This window comes from Rhinopithecus bieti, unplaced genomic scaffold, assembly GCF_001698545.2.
Source record: "Rhinopithecus bieti isolate Rb0 unplaced genomic scaffold, ASM169854v2 scaffold_20175, whole genome shotgun sequence".
Lineage (NCBI taxonomy): Eukaryota > Metazoa > Chordata > Mammalia > Primates > Cercopithecidae > Rhinopithecus > Rhinopithecus bieti.
Genome location: NW_016809984.1, coordinates 1,125,129 through 1,139,304, shown reverse-complemented (window position 1 = coordinate 1,139,304; position 14,176 = coordinate 1,125,129). Strand labels below are relative to the sequence as shown.

Genomic DNA, 14,176 nt, shown 5'->3' with positions numbered 1-14,176 from the left:
CCATTTTCTGCTTATAATTAAGTAATTAATATCACCTAGAACACTGTCCAACTCATTCTGCAGGGCTCAACTCAAATGGTATCTTTGTAAAGATGCTTTCTCTGGCCGGGCGCGGTGGCTCAAGCCTGTAATCCCAGCACTTTGGGAGGCCGAGACGGGCGGATCACGAGGTCAGGAGATCGAGACCATCCTGGCTAACACGGTGAAACCCCGTCTCTACTAAAAAAATACAAAATCTAGCCGGGCGAGGTGGCGGGCGCCTGTAGTCCCAGCTACTGCGGAGGCTGAGGCAGGAGAATGGCGTAAACCCGGGAGGCGGAGCTTGCAGTGAGCTGAGATCCGGCCACTGCACTCCAGCCTGGGCGACAGAGCGAGACTCCGTCTCAAAAAAAAAAAAAAAAAAAAAAAAAAAAATTTTTTTTTTGAAAGGGGGGAAAAGAAAAAAAAAAAAAAAAAAAAGATGCTTTCTCTGAAAGGAGGGAAATGACTAAAGAAGAAGAAAAGAAGTGTTATTTCTGTTTGAGAGCTTTCTTTCTGTCAGGCATTGTTCTAAAAAAATTCTGCATGACCAGTGAAATGGGTACAACTATTATCTCCAGTTTACAGATAGAGAATTGAAGCATAGAGCAGTTAAGTAACTAGCCAGGGTCGCTTTGCTGTGTAAAGTCAAGATTCAAATCCATATTATTGGGCTCTAGAGGCCCCTTTCTTAACCATTTTACTCTAGTGAACTCTAAGAAGTGATCCTTCTTAACTTTCATGGATGGGTCAAGCTGATCACATCGGAATCTACTGATCAATCTTAGTATCACCAAAAACAGGACACCTAGACAATACATGCCTCTTAAAGTTATACAAGTAAGCAATTCACCACAGGCCTATAAGCATCCTTGCCAAATAAACTGCACTGGAATCTAATTATGGCTCCCCTCAGTGCTTCTCAAACTTTAATGAGCAAACACATCATCTAGGGATCTGGTTAAAAAGCAGATTCTGACTCAGTGGGTTAGGATGGGGCCTAAGAGTCTGTATTTCTAAGAAGCTCCCAGGAGACGCTTATGCTGCGGGACCACACTGTGAATAGCAAAGCTCCAGAATGTGGATCTAATCACCAGCTGACAAGACACAGGAGGGATAGAGGAACAAATTAAGCAACTCATGGCTGGGGCTAGAACACAGTGATGAGGCACTTGCCTCAAGGGCAAAATTTAAGGGTGTGCCAAAAAATACAGTAATGGAGATAAATACTTTAATATGTATTTTCCAAAATCAAAATGAATGCAAAAAAATTATAATGAATATAATAACAATTTTAAATAAAGTCAGGGCCAATATCACTGGTTTTTCTTCTTGCCTCAGGCTCCCATATGGCTCTGCACAGCTACGCAGAAGCTATCTGCCCAGTTGAGGGTATGAAATATTCTACAGGGCAAATGTAGACCTAGTTTCTAAAACATGTAAATATTATCAAAAGAAGGGGAATTGTAGTTTAAGAGACTTAAGAGACAGAAACTCATTTTGATATTCATTTGAACAAAAGCACTGTAAAACAGACAACATGGAGACAATAAGAAAACAGAAACACAGACTGAATATTAGATAATATAAAAGAATTATTTTGTTTTTTCAAGTTCATGATAATAATGACACTGTGATTTTTTTTTAAGTCCTTACCTACTGGAGTAAGGTATTGTAGTATTTATGGGTAAAATGATATAATATCTGGGTTTACTTTAAACTACTCCAGTAAAAAAAAAAAAAGAAAGTAGAGGACATAGATGAAACAAAATTAGTGAAATGTTGATATCTGCTATAGCTGAGTAATGTTACTTAGAGATTCATTATACTATTCTCTAATTTTTATATGCTTAAGATTTTCATAATAAAAAGTTTTTTAAATTAATCTTTTTTTTCTTTAGGCACCCTTAACATTTACTTTGTACCCCTCAAACAGAACATAGCACATAGTTGTGCCTTATATATCTCTAACAAAAATAGGTACTTTTTTTATTTTTTTGAGATAGGGTCTCACTCTGTCGCCCAGGCTGGAGTGCAATGGTGCGATCTTGGCTCACTGCAACCTCCACTTCCTGGGTTCAAGTGATTCTGCTGCCTCAGCCTCCCAAGTAGCTGAAATTACAGGTGCCCACCACCATGCCCAGCTAATTTGTTATATTTTTTGTAAAGACATGGCTTCATTATGTTGGCCAGACTGGTCTCGAACTCCTGACCTCGTGATCCGCCTGCCTCAGCCTCCCAAAGTGTTGGGATTACAGGCATGAGCCACCACTCCTAGCCTAAAATAGGTACTATTTGTAATATGTGCCAGGAGCAGTGATTAGTGTCACAATAACATTGTGACATATTGCACAGGTAAATAAAAGTGAAGTTTAACAGGCTAAATAACTTGCCCAACGTCACACATCCAGAAAGTGGCAAAGGCAAGACTTAAACCCAGACCCCACTGGCTCAGAAGCTCACACTCTGAAGCACTATGGTATAACAATTTCTCTTACACCAAATGGATTGTATGATAGAAGGTAATCTCAGTTTACAGTTCTTCATCTCTCTCACAGTCCTAAGACACAGTGGCCATTTTGAGAGGTTAGGATCAGGACTATCTGGCTTTGTATGATGGCTCTGATACCAGCTGTGTGACCTTCAGCAAATTACTTCATCTTGCTGCCCCTAACTTTCTTCATCTATATAGGGCTATTAATCTCACATGAGTCTGAGATTAATAACCATCTCATAGAGTTATAGGAAGATGAAATGAGTTAATAAATGTAAAGTGCTCAGAATTGTGCCTGGCACATGGCAATCACTGATTAAGTATTAGCTATTATTATCATTATTATTATATTTTATTTTTGAGACGGAGTCCTGCTCTGTTGCCCAGGCTGGAGTGCAGTGGCATGATCTCGGCTTACTGCAGCCTCCACCTCCCGGGTTCAAGCAATTCTCCTGCCTCAACCTCCTGAGTAGCTGGGACTACAGGTGCACACCACTACACCCAGCTAATTTTTGTATTCTCAGTAGAGACAGGGTTTCACCATGTTGGCCAGGATGGTCTTGATCTCCTGACCTCGTGATCTGCCTGCCTCGGCCTCCCAAAGTGCTGGGATTACAGGTGTGAGCCACCATTATTAGTAGTACGTTCTCAATAAAATAGAATGACACTGAACACACCCCTCAGGCAAACTCATAATCATTTATTTTTACTACTTCTAAGAAACTGTTTTTGACCATAGAACTTGAAAGGTGGCTTGTACCAATGCTTAGAAAAGCCAATATACAGTAATCAAAATTAATGTTCCTATGTTTGGAGAAAGAAAGCTCCAATATTAATTAAAACCTTTAAACACAAGGACCAGGACCATTGCTACAGTAACACACTTGCTTTGCAAGCTTAATGTCAAGGAATTTATGGTGTCTGTGGGATTTTAAAATCTCCAGGAAGGTACCAGGATCCTAAGCTGAGAAGCTAGATGCTCCATAGAAATAAATAGGAGGTGCCAGGCATGGTGGCTCACGCCTGTAATCCCAGCACTTTGGGAGGCAGAGGAGGGTGGATCACTTGAGGTTAGGAGTTCAAGACCAGCCTGGCCAACATGGTGAAACCCCATCTCTACTAAAAATACAAAAAAAATTTAGCCCGACATGGTGGCACGCACATGTAGTCCCAGCTATTAGGGAGGCTGAAGCAGAAGAACTGCTTGAACCTGGGAGGTGTAGGCTGCAGTGAGCCAAGATCATGCCAAGATCACACCACTGCACTCTAGCCTGGAAGACAGAGTGAGACTCTGTCTCAAAAAACAAAAACAAAGAAAAAAAACAAAAAAGAAATAAATGGGATGCCCCTGGGTCACAGGCCAAGGTGGGTAGCAGAACTGGTGTCAGAAGCACTAAGCCAAAGGAATAAACTGAGAACCATGTGCCAGAACTAAGCAGGAGCTAAGCTAGCGTTAACTGCTCAGCCATGGGAGTTAGTTGGGGAGTTGTGCCAAAGCTCACCAGCCAAAATGATGGGGAGACAGACCAGAGCTGGCAAGAGCGAGGACAAGGTCCGCAGTGATATAGGAACAATCTGAGCCCAAATCAGATGGAAAAGGCTTCTGACATGGCTTGCTGCTTTTAACCACGTATGGCAGGCCTCTTTTGTAGTTATGTTGGGTCAGTCTTAAAACTATACTTTTCCAAGCTGTCTTATTACATATGAAAGGTGAAATAAATAAAAGGCTCAGACCTTAGACCGCCTGGCAGATCCACATCTCCCTTCCCACTGGCGGTCTCTGAAGTCCCTCACAACCCAGTCACCAGCAGCACCTGGTTTTAACTTCCACAGAGCTGAGTATGTATTATATCAAGTTTACTCACAATTACTAGCATTTATTGAACCCTTAAATCTAGCAGATAGGATGCTAACAGCTTTCCAGTTATATCAGTTAATCAATCCTTCAGTGACCCAATGACATATTGTTATTATCCCCATTGTACAGATGAAGAACCTAAGACACAGGGTCACATTGCTAGGAAGCGTCAGTTCAGTCTGACTCCAGAGACAACTTTTTTACTCCACTGCCTCCTTTCTTATGCTACCTTTTATTTGCAGACTCTTTGCTGCTAAAAGGACCAGAAATGAGAGACTATTGCAGGTAAACTGCTGACATGATAAACCGAACAACCTGGAACATAATCTTCCCCAGGGAAGCTGGAAAGCTTGGTAAAAGCAGTTGAAGAGGAATGAGCAATCCTTAAACTGTCTTTACTTTCAGCAAACAGGGTCATTTTCTCCTCTGCAATCGCTCTTCTGGAGTTGAGAGGAGTCCCTGCTGCTCTTGTCAACTGCTGCAACCTGCTGTGGGGAAATTATGCAGAGGGGAAAAATATCACAGACTTCTTTTTCTTTGAAACTTGGGGAAGGGAGAAAAGAAGGGGTGGAATTCTCAATGGAGAAAAAAATTATAAATACAGTAAAAATGGAATAGACCCTCCAAATAAATATCTGATATCAAAAGACAAACTAAGAGCAGTTATCAAAAGGGGTCAGATAAAAAGAAATTAAAATACGCAATTTTCACAAATCTGTTACCAAAAAATATTTGTTTGCTATTCATACAAAATGTCAAGAGAAGCAGTATCTGGGCTAGAAAAAGATGATGACTCCAAAATCCATATATCATCCCTGAAAACAACTGTGTGGTTGTGATCCCTTACAGAGTGTGCAGAATGAGAATGGAACATGAGGGACACCAACATTCAAAGCAGGAAGATATCTAAAGGTACCTAAAAGGATATGGGCCAAGAAAATCAAATGTGGCATGAAAAGTATCCCTTTCATTTAACGACTAAGAGGCCATTAATGACCTCATCAAGAGCAGGTTCAATCAAATGACAAGCCATTTTACTAAGCTTATTCTCCAATGGAGGTAGGACTGCAAGTGTGAGATACACTTCTGAGGATGGTGTCAACGGAAGATGAGAGCAGGTCACCAAACACATGGGAATGCAGACTTGAGTGAAGATGTATGAGCTAGGAAAGATTCTGACAAACAGGAGAGAGAAAGCGAAAGTCTGAGACTAAAGATGTAAGTGAGGAAATGGACAACCAATGGGAGGTGAAAGAACGGGAAGCGTCAGAGGGGCTGACCAGGAGGATGGCTGCCTCAGCCACTGAGACAGAGAGAAAGGATGTCAATATGCACTCTGGGGTAACTGCCCATGTTTTTCATATTCTCTTTGAACTAGGAGTTAGGTTGCCTAAGAATAAGTATAGAGAAGATAGAGTGGGTAAGGCAATTCATGAGTATTTCAAAATAAATTTTGTAGAAATTGAAAGAGTAACCTATGAATTTAGGGTATAATTTCCTTCAGAAGGACTCAACAGCCTAGGTTTGTGAATTCCGAGTGGTCAGTCAATAAGGTTGATATTTGCCCTCTGCACACTCATCCTTTCATTCTCATTTGTTCCATCTTCCATAAGTAAAATGTGTGTCAAGTGTCTTCTATGTACTGGGCCTACAGGACAACACTGAGCAAGACAAACAGCACCCCTGCCTATAGAGTCTTATGATATAACAGAAGAAACAAACAACAGAAAATCACTAATAGCAATGAATAATATATAGGAAGAGTTCATAGAACTATGGAGAAAATGTAAGAGGATTGTCTAATCCTGACTAGAGGGGACAAGGAAGGCTTGCTTAAAGAAATAACATTTGAGACTTGGAGGAATGATAGCTGCCTAAGGAAGAAGAGAAAGTCAGAGTGTTCCACGGAGAACATGTGCAAGGACATTCCAAGAAATCCTGAAACAGAAAGAACATGTCACTCTGGAAGATAGGAAAGGTCCATGTGTTAAAGTATAAAATGTTGCAAGTCCAGAGATGTATGCAGGGGCCAAGCACATGTAGAGCTGGTAAGAATATTGTGCTTCGAGTTCTCAAAGCAATGGCAATCTGTACTTACAAAGGATTACTCTAGCAACAGTGTCCAAAATAGATTAGAAACCGGCAAAGTAGGTGCCAGAACAGTGAGGAGGCCATTATTAAGGACCCAGGCAAGAGATGACAGTAGCATGGACAAAAGCCATGACAGTGAGGACAGGAAAAAGAAACTCAATACATTAAGAGATGTAGAGGGAGCAAAATCCTTTATAATGTATGACCTGGATGCGGGGAATGAAGGAGGATAAAGGATGATGCATAAATTCCTAGTTTGGGAATTTTTTTTTTTTTTTTTTTTTTTTTTTTTTTTGAGACAGAGTCTCTCTCTCTGTTACCCAGGTAGAGTGTGGAGTGCAATGATGTGATCTCGGCTCACTGCAGCCTCTGCCTCCTGGGTTCACACAATTCTCCTGCCTCAGCCTCCCGAGTAGCTAGGATTACAGGCATGTGCCACCACATCCAGCTAATTTTATATTTTTAGTAGAGATAGGGTTTTGCCATGTTGGCCAGGCTGGTCTCGAACTCCTGACCTTAGTTGATCTGCCTGCCTTGGACTCCCAAAGTGCTGGGATTACAGGCGTGAGCCACCACGCCTGGCCTAGTTTGGGAAATTGGATGGTGAGTGGTACCAATTACTGGGAAGGAACAGGTTTGGCAGGAAAGCTTTTTACTTTATTTTTCATCTGTTAAGTTTGAGGCAGCTGTGAAGCATCCAAATAGACAAATAAGTAGCTGACTGTATATACAGGTCTGGAATTCAAAAGAGGTCTTTATAGGGACAAAAATCTGGGAGATGGCTTCATATTGCTGGTAACTGAAGACATCATGAGTGATGAGATCATTCAGGAAGAGGATATAAAGTGAGAAGAAGGCCTAGGGCAGAGTTCTAGAGAGCTACTCCTCTAATGCTTGAGTAGAAGGGAAGAGAAGAGTAACAAAGGAGGTTGAGCACAGTGGCTCACACCTGTAATCCCAGCACTTTGGGAGGCAGAGGCAGGAGGATCACCTGAGGTCAGGAGTTCAAGACCAGCCTGACCAACATGGAGAAACCCTGTCTCTACTAAATACAAAATTAGCCAGGTGTGGTGGCGCATGCCTGTAATCCCAGCTACTCAGGAGGCTGAGGCAGAGGTTGCGGAGAGCTGAGATCATGCCATTGCACTCCAGCCTGGGCAACAAGAGCGAAACTCCATCTCAAAAAAAAAAAAAGAAAAAAAAAAGTAACAAAGGAGAAGAAGAAGAAACAGCCAGAGACAGAGGAGGAAAAACAGGATTTGGGGAGTCCATTTCAAGGAGAGTCAACAGTGTCTAAAGCTGAGTGGCTGATACGGTTTGGCTGTGTCCCCACCCCATCCTGAACTATAGTTTCCGTAACCCCCATGTGTCATGGGAGGGGCCCAATAGGAGGTAATTGAATCATGGGGGTGGTTACCTCCATGCTGTGCTCATGAAAGTGAGTGAGTTCTCACAAGATCGGATGATTTAATAAAGGGGCTTTGCCCCTTTTGTTCAGCACTTCTCCTTGCTATCATCATGTGAAGGAGGATGTGTTTGCTTCCCCTTTTGTCATGACTGTAAGTTTCCTGAGGCCGCCCCAGCATGTGGAACTGTGGGTCAATTAAACCTCTTTCCTTTATAAATTACCCAGTCTCAGGTATCTTTATTAGCAGCGTGAGAACAGACTAATACAGTGGTCAAGAGGAATGCAACATAAAACTGGTGAAAATGATTATAATGAAAATTGGAGAGGATGTGGCATGAGTGGGAGATAGGAAAGCAGAGAGAACCTATTCAAAAAGTTTTATCAGCAGTGTGCTGTCATGCACCTATAGTCTCAGCTTCTCAGGAGGCTGAAGTGGGAAGATCACTTAAGCTCAGGATTTTGCGGCTGCAGTGAGTTATGATCGCATCACTGCGCTCCGGCCTGGCTGACAGAGCGAGATCCCATCTCTAAACACAACAAAAACGAAAACAAACCTTTAGTTGTGAAAACGAGAGGAAATGAGAGATTAAAAGGCCCAGGAATGATGTGAAAAATGGAGTTGAGGAACATATGATGTGTTGGATCAAGGAATCTATGATATGAAAAAGATGAAAAGCAAGGAAGAGTGATAGATTGGGAAAAAAACAGAGGAGCCAAGGGACAAGAAATCCTAGTAACACTGAAGAGCAGAAGTAATGGAATGAAAAAAACTGGAATAATAGAAGGCAGTAATGACAGAATGGGATACTGAAGTTCCATATTTCAGAAGTGGAACAGGGGCAAGTGATAAAGTTTAGCATTCAACCAATGAGAAGGGGGTGAAGTTGGAAGAAGGTGGAGTAGTGGGTCAAAGTGGCAGATACAGGAGAAGTCAAGGAAAGTGGGGGTAGATTGTTAGGTAGGTCATCCACACGGACACTCGGGGTGTCCAGGAAGATAACAGGACTTAGAAAGAAAGTGACATTGATAAGCCAGGCACCAAAGCCTAAGCTGAATGTAACCGAGATCCCAGAAGGCTGGAATATTTATGGTTTTATTAGATAGCCAGATATAAGGCTTGAAGGATGGAAGATGTATAAGATGGAAGATAAATGGTTTGGAACAGCTACTGAAGGGCCAGGAGAATCCCAACATCCTTACACCCCGATCCCATTTGAAAGGACAGAGATGGGAGCAAGATGACGGATAAAACGCAGGGCTAATGTGCATTGCATCTCCCACCTGGACAGACAGAACAGTGTGTGGAGAATCACACTGTGATCTTTTGTTCCAAGAATCACCACAGTAATGTACCAGGAAAACTGAAAGAATTCACAGATCCTTTGAAAGAAGCGACACACTGTTGCAAATGCTGCAAGACAGACGAAAAACTGTGATTCCCCAAAGTGTGAGGGGGGAAAACCTGCCTCTGAACACACATCCCTTCCAGGGAATTTGAAAATCCAGATCATGGGAGAAGGATTTAACCTTACACAGAGCTGGAACAAATGTAGGGAACTGTGTGAAATAAAAAAGTAGAAGCATCAGCAGGAAGAACCTTGTAGGCACACCCAGTCTCCAGCTTAAGCCCACAGATGCCATCCCCGACTATATCTTGCAGAGCCACCAACGTTGTGGGCAGACAAGTGTGGAGAGTGTGGCCTGAAAGCCTTGCCTGCTTTCTCAGCGGGGAAGCTTATGACCTGGGGCAGGTCTGAGTTCTGCGCACAGGCTGCCTGGATCTAAACTTGGCACTGTTAGCAGAGCACTCTGGAAGTGAGAACAGCTTCACTAAATGCGTGGGAGCTGGATGAGGCCTTTCACTACCAGCTATCCCCTACTTCCCTGGTGAACCATACGGCACAACAGAAGCAGCCATAATACCCTCTGGAACATAACCCCACTGGCCTGAGAACCACCTCCCCATACCCCACAGTAGCCACAGCAAGCCCTCCCCAAGGACAGTCTTAGCTCAGACCCACCTAACCCTGCCCCCACCTGAAGGTATTTCTCTATGAGCCCTGGTAGCTGAACACAAAATATAGAAACTCTTGGGAGTTTTATGGCCCCACCCATCACCTGAGAAACCAGAATATTTGCCCCAACTTAGGGCAAGTTCAAATCCCACTATTACTATCGCAGTTGGTGTTCTCTTGCAAGTGCCACCTCCTGGCTGAAGGTCAACCAACTCAAGCCATTACCACAACTCATGACAGAGTAACACTGCTACCAGGAAGGAGAAAACAACAGCTAACACCACTGCCTGCAACATCCTGGCTAACCAAAGGTCCTGAGTCTATCCATGTGACAACTTCACTACTTGCATAACCAGCATTCAAGAAAGCCAGCACACTAAACCTATCTACAGCCAAGGATCCTCACAGAGTCTATATCATTCACCTGCCACTTCCACCAGAGAAGGTGCTGGTACCCATGGCTGACAGACCTGAAGATGGATTACATCACAGGACTCTTTGCAGACATTCCCCAGCACCGGCTCAGAGCCCGCTATCCCTGCTGGGTGGCTAGATCCAGAAGACCAGTAACAATCACTGCACTTTGGTTCTCAGGAAGCCCCATCCCTAGGAGGAGCAGGAGAGCACGACATCAAGGAATGACTTCATGGGACAAAAGAATCTGAAGAGCAGGCCTTGAGTTCCAGATCCTTCTGCTTGTGGGTAGTTTCTCACAGCACAGACAAAATTGCAGCACTGGACGCAGTAGGGAAAGTTTGCACCTAAACCCCAACAGGCAGGCAGCCTCTGATCACATAGGGCCTTGGAGAAGAGGTCCTTGTTCCCTACTGGCACTCCACTGCAGAGGAACTCAAACAAATCAGCAAGAAAAAAGCAAATAATTCCATCAAAAAGTGGCCTAAGGACATGAATAGACAATTCTCAAAAGATATACAGATGGCCAACAAGTATATGAAAAAATGCTCAATATCACTAATTATCAGGGAAATGCAAATTTTTTAAAAAATGAGATATCACCATACTCCTGCAAGAATGGCCGTAATTAAAAAATTAAAAAACAACAGATGTTGGCATGGATGTGGTGAAAGGGGAACACTTACGCTGCTAGTGGGAATGTAAATTAGTACAACCACTATGGAAAACAGTATGGAGATTCCTTAAATAACTAAAAGCAGAACTACCATTAAATCCAGCAATCCCACTACTGGATATCTACCCAAAGGAAAAGAAGTCATTATATGAAAAAGACACTTGCATATGCATGTTTACAGCAGCAAAATTTGCAACTGCAGAAATATGGAACCAACTTAAATGCCCATCAACGAGAGGCTAAAGAAAAGGTGGTATATATACACCATGGAATACTACTCAGCCATAAAATAAAATGAAATAATGGCACTTGCAGCAAACTGGATGGAGTTGGAGACCATTACTCTAAGTGAAGTAACTCAGGAATGGAAAGCCAAACACCATATATTCTCATTTATAAGTGAGAGCTAAGCTATGAGGACACAAAGGCATGAGAATGATATAAGGGACTCTGGGGACTCAGGGGGAAAGGTGGGAGTTGGGTGAGGAATAAAAAACTACACACTGGGTACAGTGTACACTGCTCCGGTAACAGGTACACCAATATCTCAGAAATCACCACTAAAGAACTTATCTACGTAACCAAAAACCACCACCTGTTGCCCAAAAACTATTAAAATAAAATGTGTAAAACCACAATAATAAAATGACCTGATTGGGGGAAAAAAAAAAAAGAAGAAGAAGAAGAAGAAAGGACAAGGCAGCTTCCACTCAAGAAGACGGCAGGGTAAGACTTTCTCGTGGTAAAAACAAGTTTGGTATAAAGAAGGTGAGCACTGTTCTGTGAAAAGGTTGGGGATATATAGGCAAAAAAAATGGGGGGAGGGCAACAAAAGGAAAAGCATCACAGCATAATAAAGGCCATATATCATGAGCCCACAGCTAACATCATACCCAATTTTGAAACACTGGAAGTTTTTCTTCTAAGATCAGGAATAAGACAAAGATGTTACTCACCACTTCTACTCAGCATAGCGCAGGAAGTTCTAGCCAGAGCAATGAGGCAAGAAAAAGAAATAAAGGTATCCAAATTGGAAAGGAAGAAGTAAAATTATCCCTATTCACAGATGACATAATCTTATCTACAGAAACCCTAAAGATTCTATACCAAAAAAAAAAAAAAAATCTGTTAGAACTAATAAATTCAGCAAAGTCGCAGCATACACACCACACAAAAATCAGTTATATTTCTATATCCTAAGAATGAACAATCTGAAAAGGAAATTAAGAACACAATCCCATTAACAATTGTGTCAAAAGAATAAAATACTTAGGAATAAACATAAGCAAGCAGGTAAAAGACTTACATGCTAAAAACTACAAAACACTGCTGAAAGAAATTAAAGAGGACAATTAAATAAAAAGACATCCTATGTTCATAAATTAGAAGACTTAATATTGTTAAAATGTCTATTCTACAAAGCAATGTACAGATTCAATGCAATCCCAATGACATTTTTTGCAAAAATAGAAAAAACTATCCCAAAATTCATATGGAATCTCAAGAAACCCCCAAATATCCAAAACAATCTTGAAAAAGAACAAGGATGGAAGCCTCATACTTAATGAATTTTAAAATATATTACAAAGCAACAGTCCAGTATGGTATTGGCATAAATACAGATATATAGACTAATGAACAACAGAGAGCCCAGAAATAAATCCTCATCTATATAGTCAAATGATCTTCAACAGGGATGCCAAGACCACACAATGGGGAAAGGACAGTCTCTTCAAGAAATGGTATTGGGAAAACTAGATATCGATATGGAAAATAATGAAGCTAAACCCCTATCTTGTATCATATAAAAAAATTAACTCAAAATCTGTTAAAGACCTAAATGTAAGACCCAATATAAAACTCCTGGAAGAACACACAGGGAAAAGCTTCATGACACCGGATTTAGCAATGGTTTCTTGAATATAACACCAAAAGCAGAGGCAAACAAAAGCAAAAGTAGACAAATGGGCCTTAACCAAACTAAAAACAACGTATATCAAAGGACACGATCAATCGTGTAAAAAGGCCAGCTACAGAATAGGAAACAATATATTCCAAATTCTATAATCTCACAAGGGGTTAGTATCTGGAATTCATAAAGAACTCTTACAAGTCAACAACAACAACAACAAAAAACTCAATTAAAAATGGAAAAAGGACTTGAACAGACATTTCTCCAAAGATTTTTAAATGGCCAACATGCATGTGAAAAGATGCTCAACTTCCTTAATCATTAGAGAAATGCAAACCAAAACCACAATGACATATCATCTCATACCCATAAGGATAGCCCATATCAAACAAACAGAAAATAATGAGTGTTGATGAGGGTGTGGAGAAACTGAAAACTTTGTACACTGTGGTGGGATTGTAAAATTATGAGCTACAATGGAAAAACAGTATGAAGGCTCTTCAAAAAATTAAAAATAGACTACCATATGATCTAGCAATCCCACTTCTGGGCATATATCCAAAATAATTAAAAACAGGATCTCCAAGAGGTATCTGTACACTCAAGTTAATTGTAGCATGTTTCACAATAGTCAAGAGGTAAAAGTAACCAAAATGTCCATTGACAGATGTAAAGGCCATACCTCTTTAAACGTAAAGAATGTATCTTTACATTTAGAGATAATATAGACCGGGCACGGTGGCTCACACCTGTAATCCCAGCACTTTGGTAGGCCAAGGAGGGCAGATCACCTGAGGTCAGGAGTTCGAGACCAGCCTGGCCAACATGGTAAAACCCTGTCTCTACTAAAAATGGAAAAATTAGCCAGGCATGGTGCACGCGCCTGTAGTCGCAGCTGCTTGCGGGGCTGAAGCAGGAGAATCACTTGAACCTGGGAGGCAGAGGTTGCAGTGAGCCAAGATCACACCACTGCACTCCAGTCTGGGTGACAGAGCAGGATTCCATTTCAAAAAAAAAAAAAAAGAAAAGGTAAAGATAAACATTATGGACATTGTAAGTGAAATAAGCCAACCACAAAAAAATAAATACTATATGACTCACTGACACAAAGTATAAAGTGGTCAAATTCCTAGAAACAGAAAGTAGAATAGTGGTTGTCAAGGGCAGCTGGGGTGGGGCAGGAATGGGCAGTTGTTCAACGGGTACAGAGTTTCAGTTTTGCAAGATGAAAAAGTTCTAGTGGCCGGGCGCGGTGGCTCAAGCCTGTAGTCCCAGCACTTTGGGAGGCCG

At 41.6% G+C, this 14,176-nt stretch overlaps 1 protein-coding gene and 1 long non-coding RNA gene across 5 annotated transcripts in view; one reads left to right on the top strand and one right to left on the bottom strand.

Moving 5' to 3' along the window:
• The window catches only part of AGK (acylglycerol kinase), a 106,851-nt gene that overhangs the window by 85,015 nt on the left and 7,660 nt on the right, over nucleotides 1–14,176 (bottom strand). The gene's annotated exons all lie outside the window — the stretch shown is intronic.
• LOC108541541 (uncharacterized) overlaps nucleotides 2,419–14,176 on the top strand; it is a 13,311-nt gene continuing 1,553 nt past the window's right edge. Inside the window, exons 1-3 of the long non-coding RNA XR_001888981.1 lie at nucleotides 2,419–2,540; nucleotides 4,613–4,655; nucleotides 5,220–5,282. This is a non-coding gene — a long non-coding RNA (uncharacterized LOC108541541). The remainder of the gene's footprint in view (nucleotides 2,541–4,612; nucleotides 4,656–5,219; nucleotides 5,283–14,176) is intronic.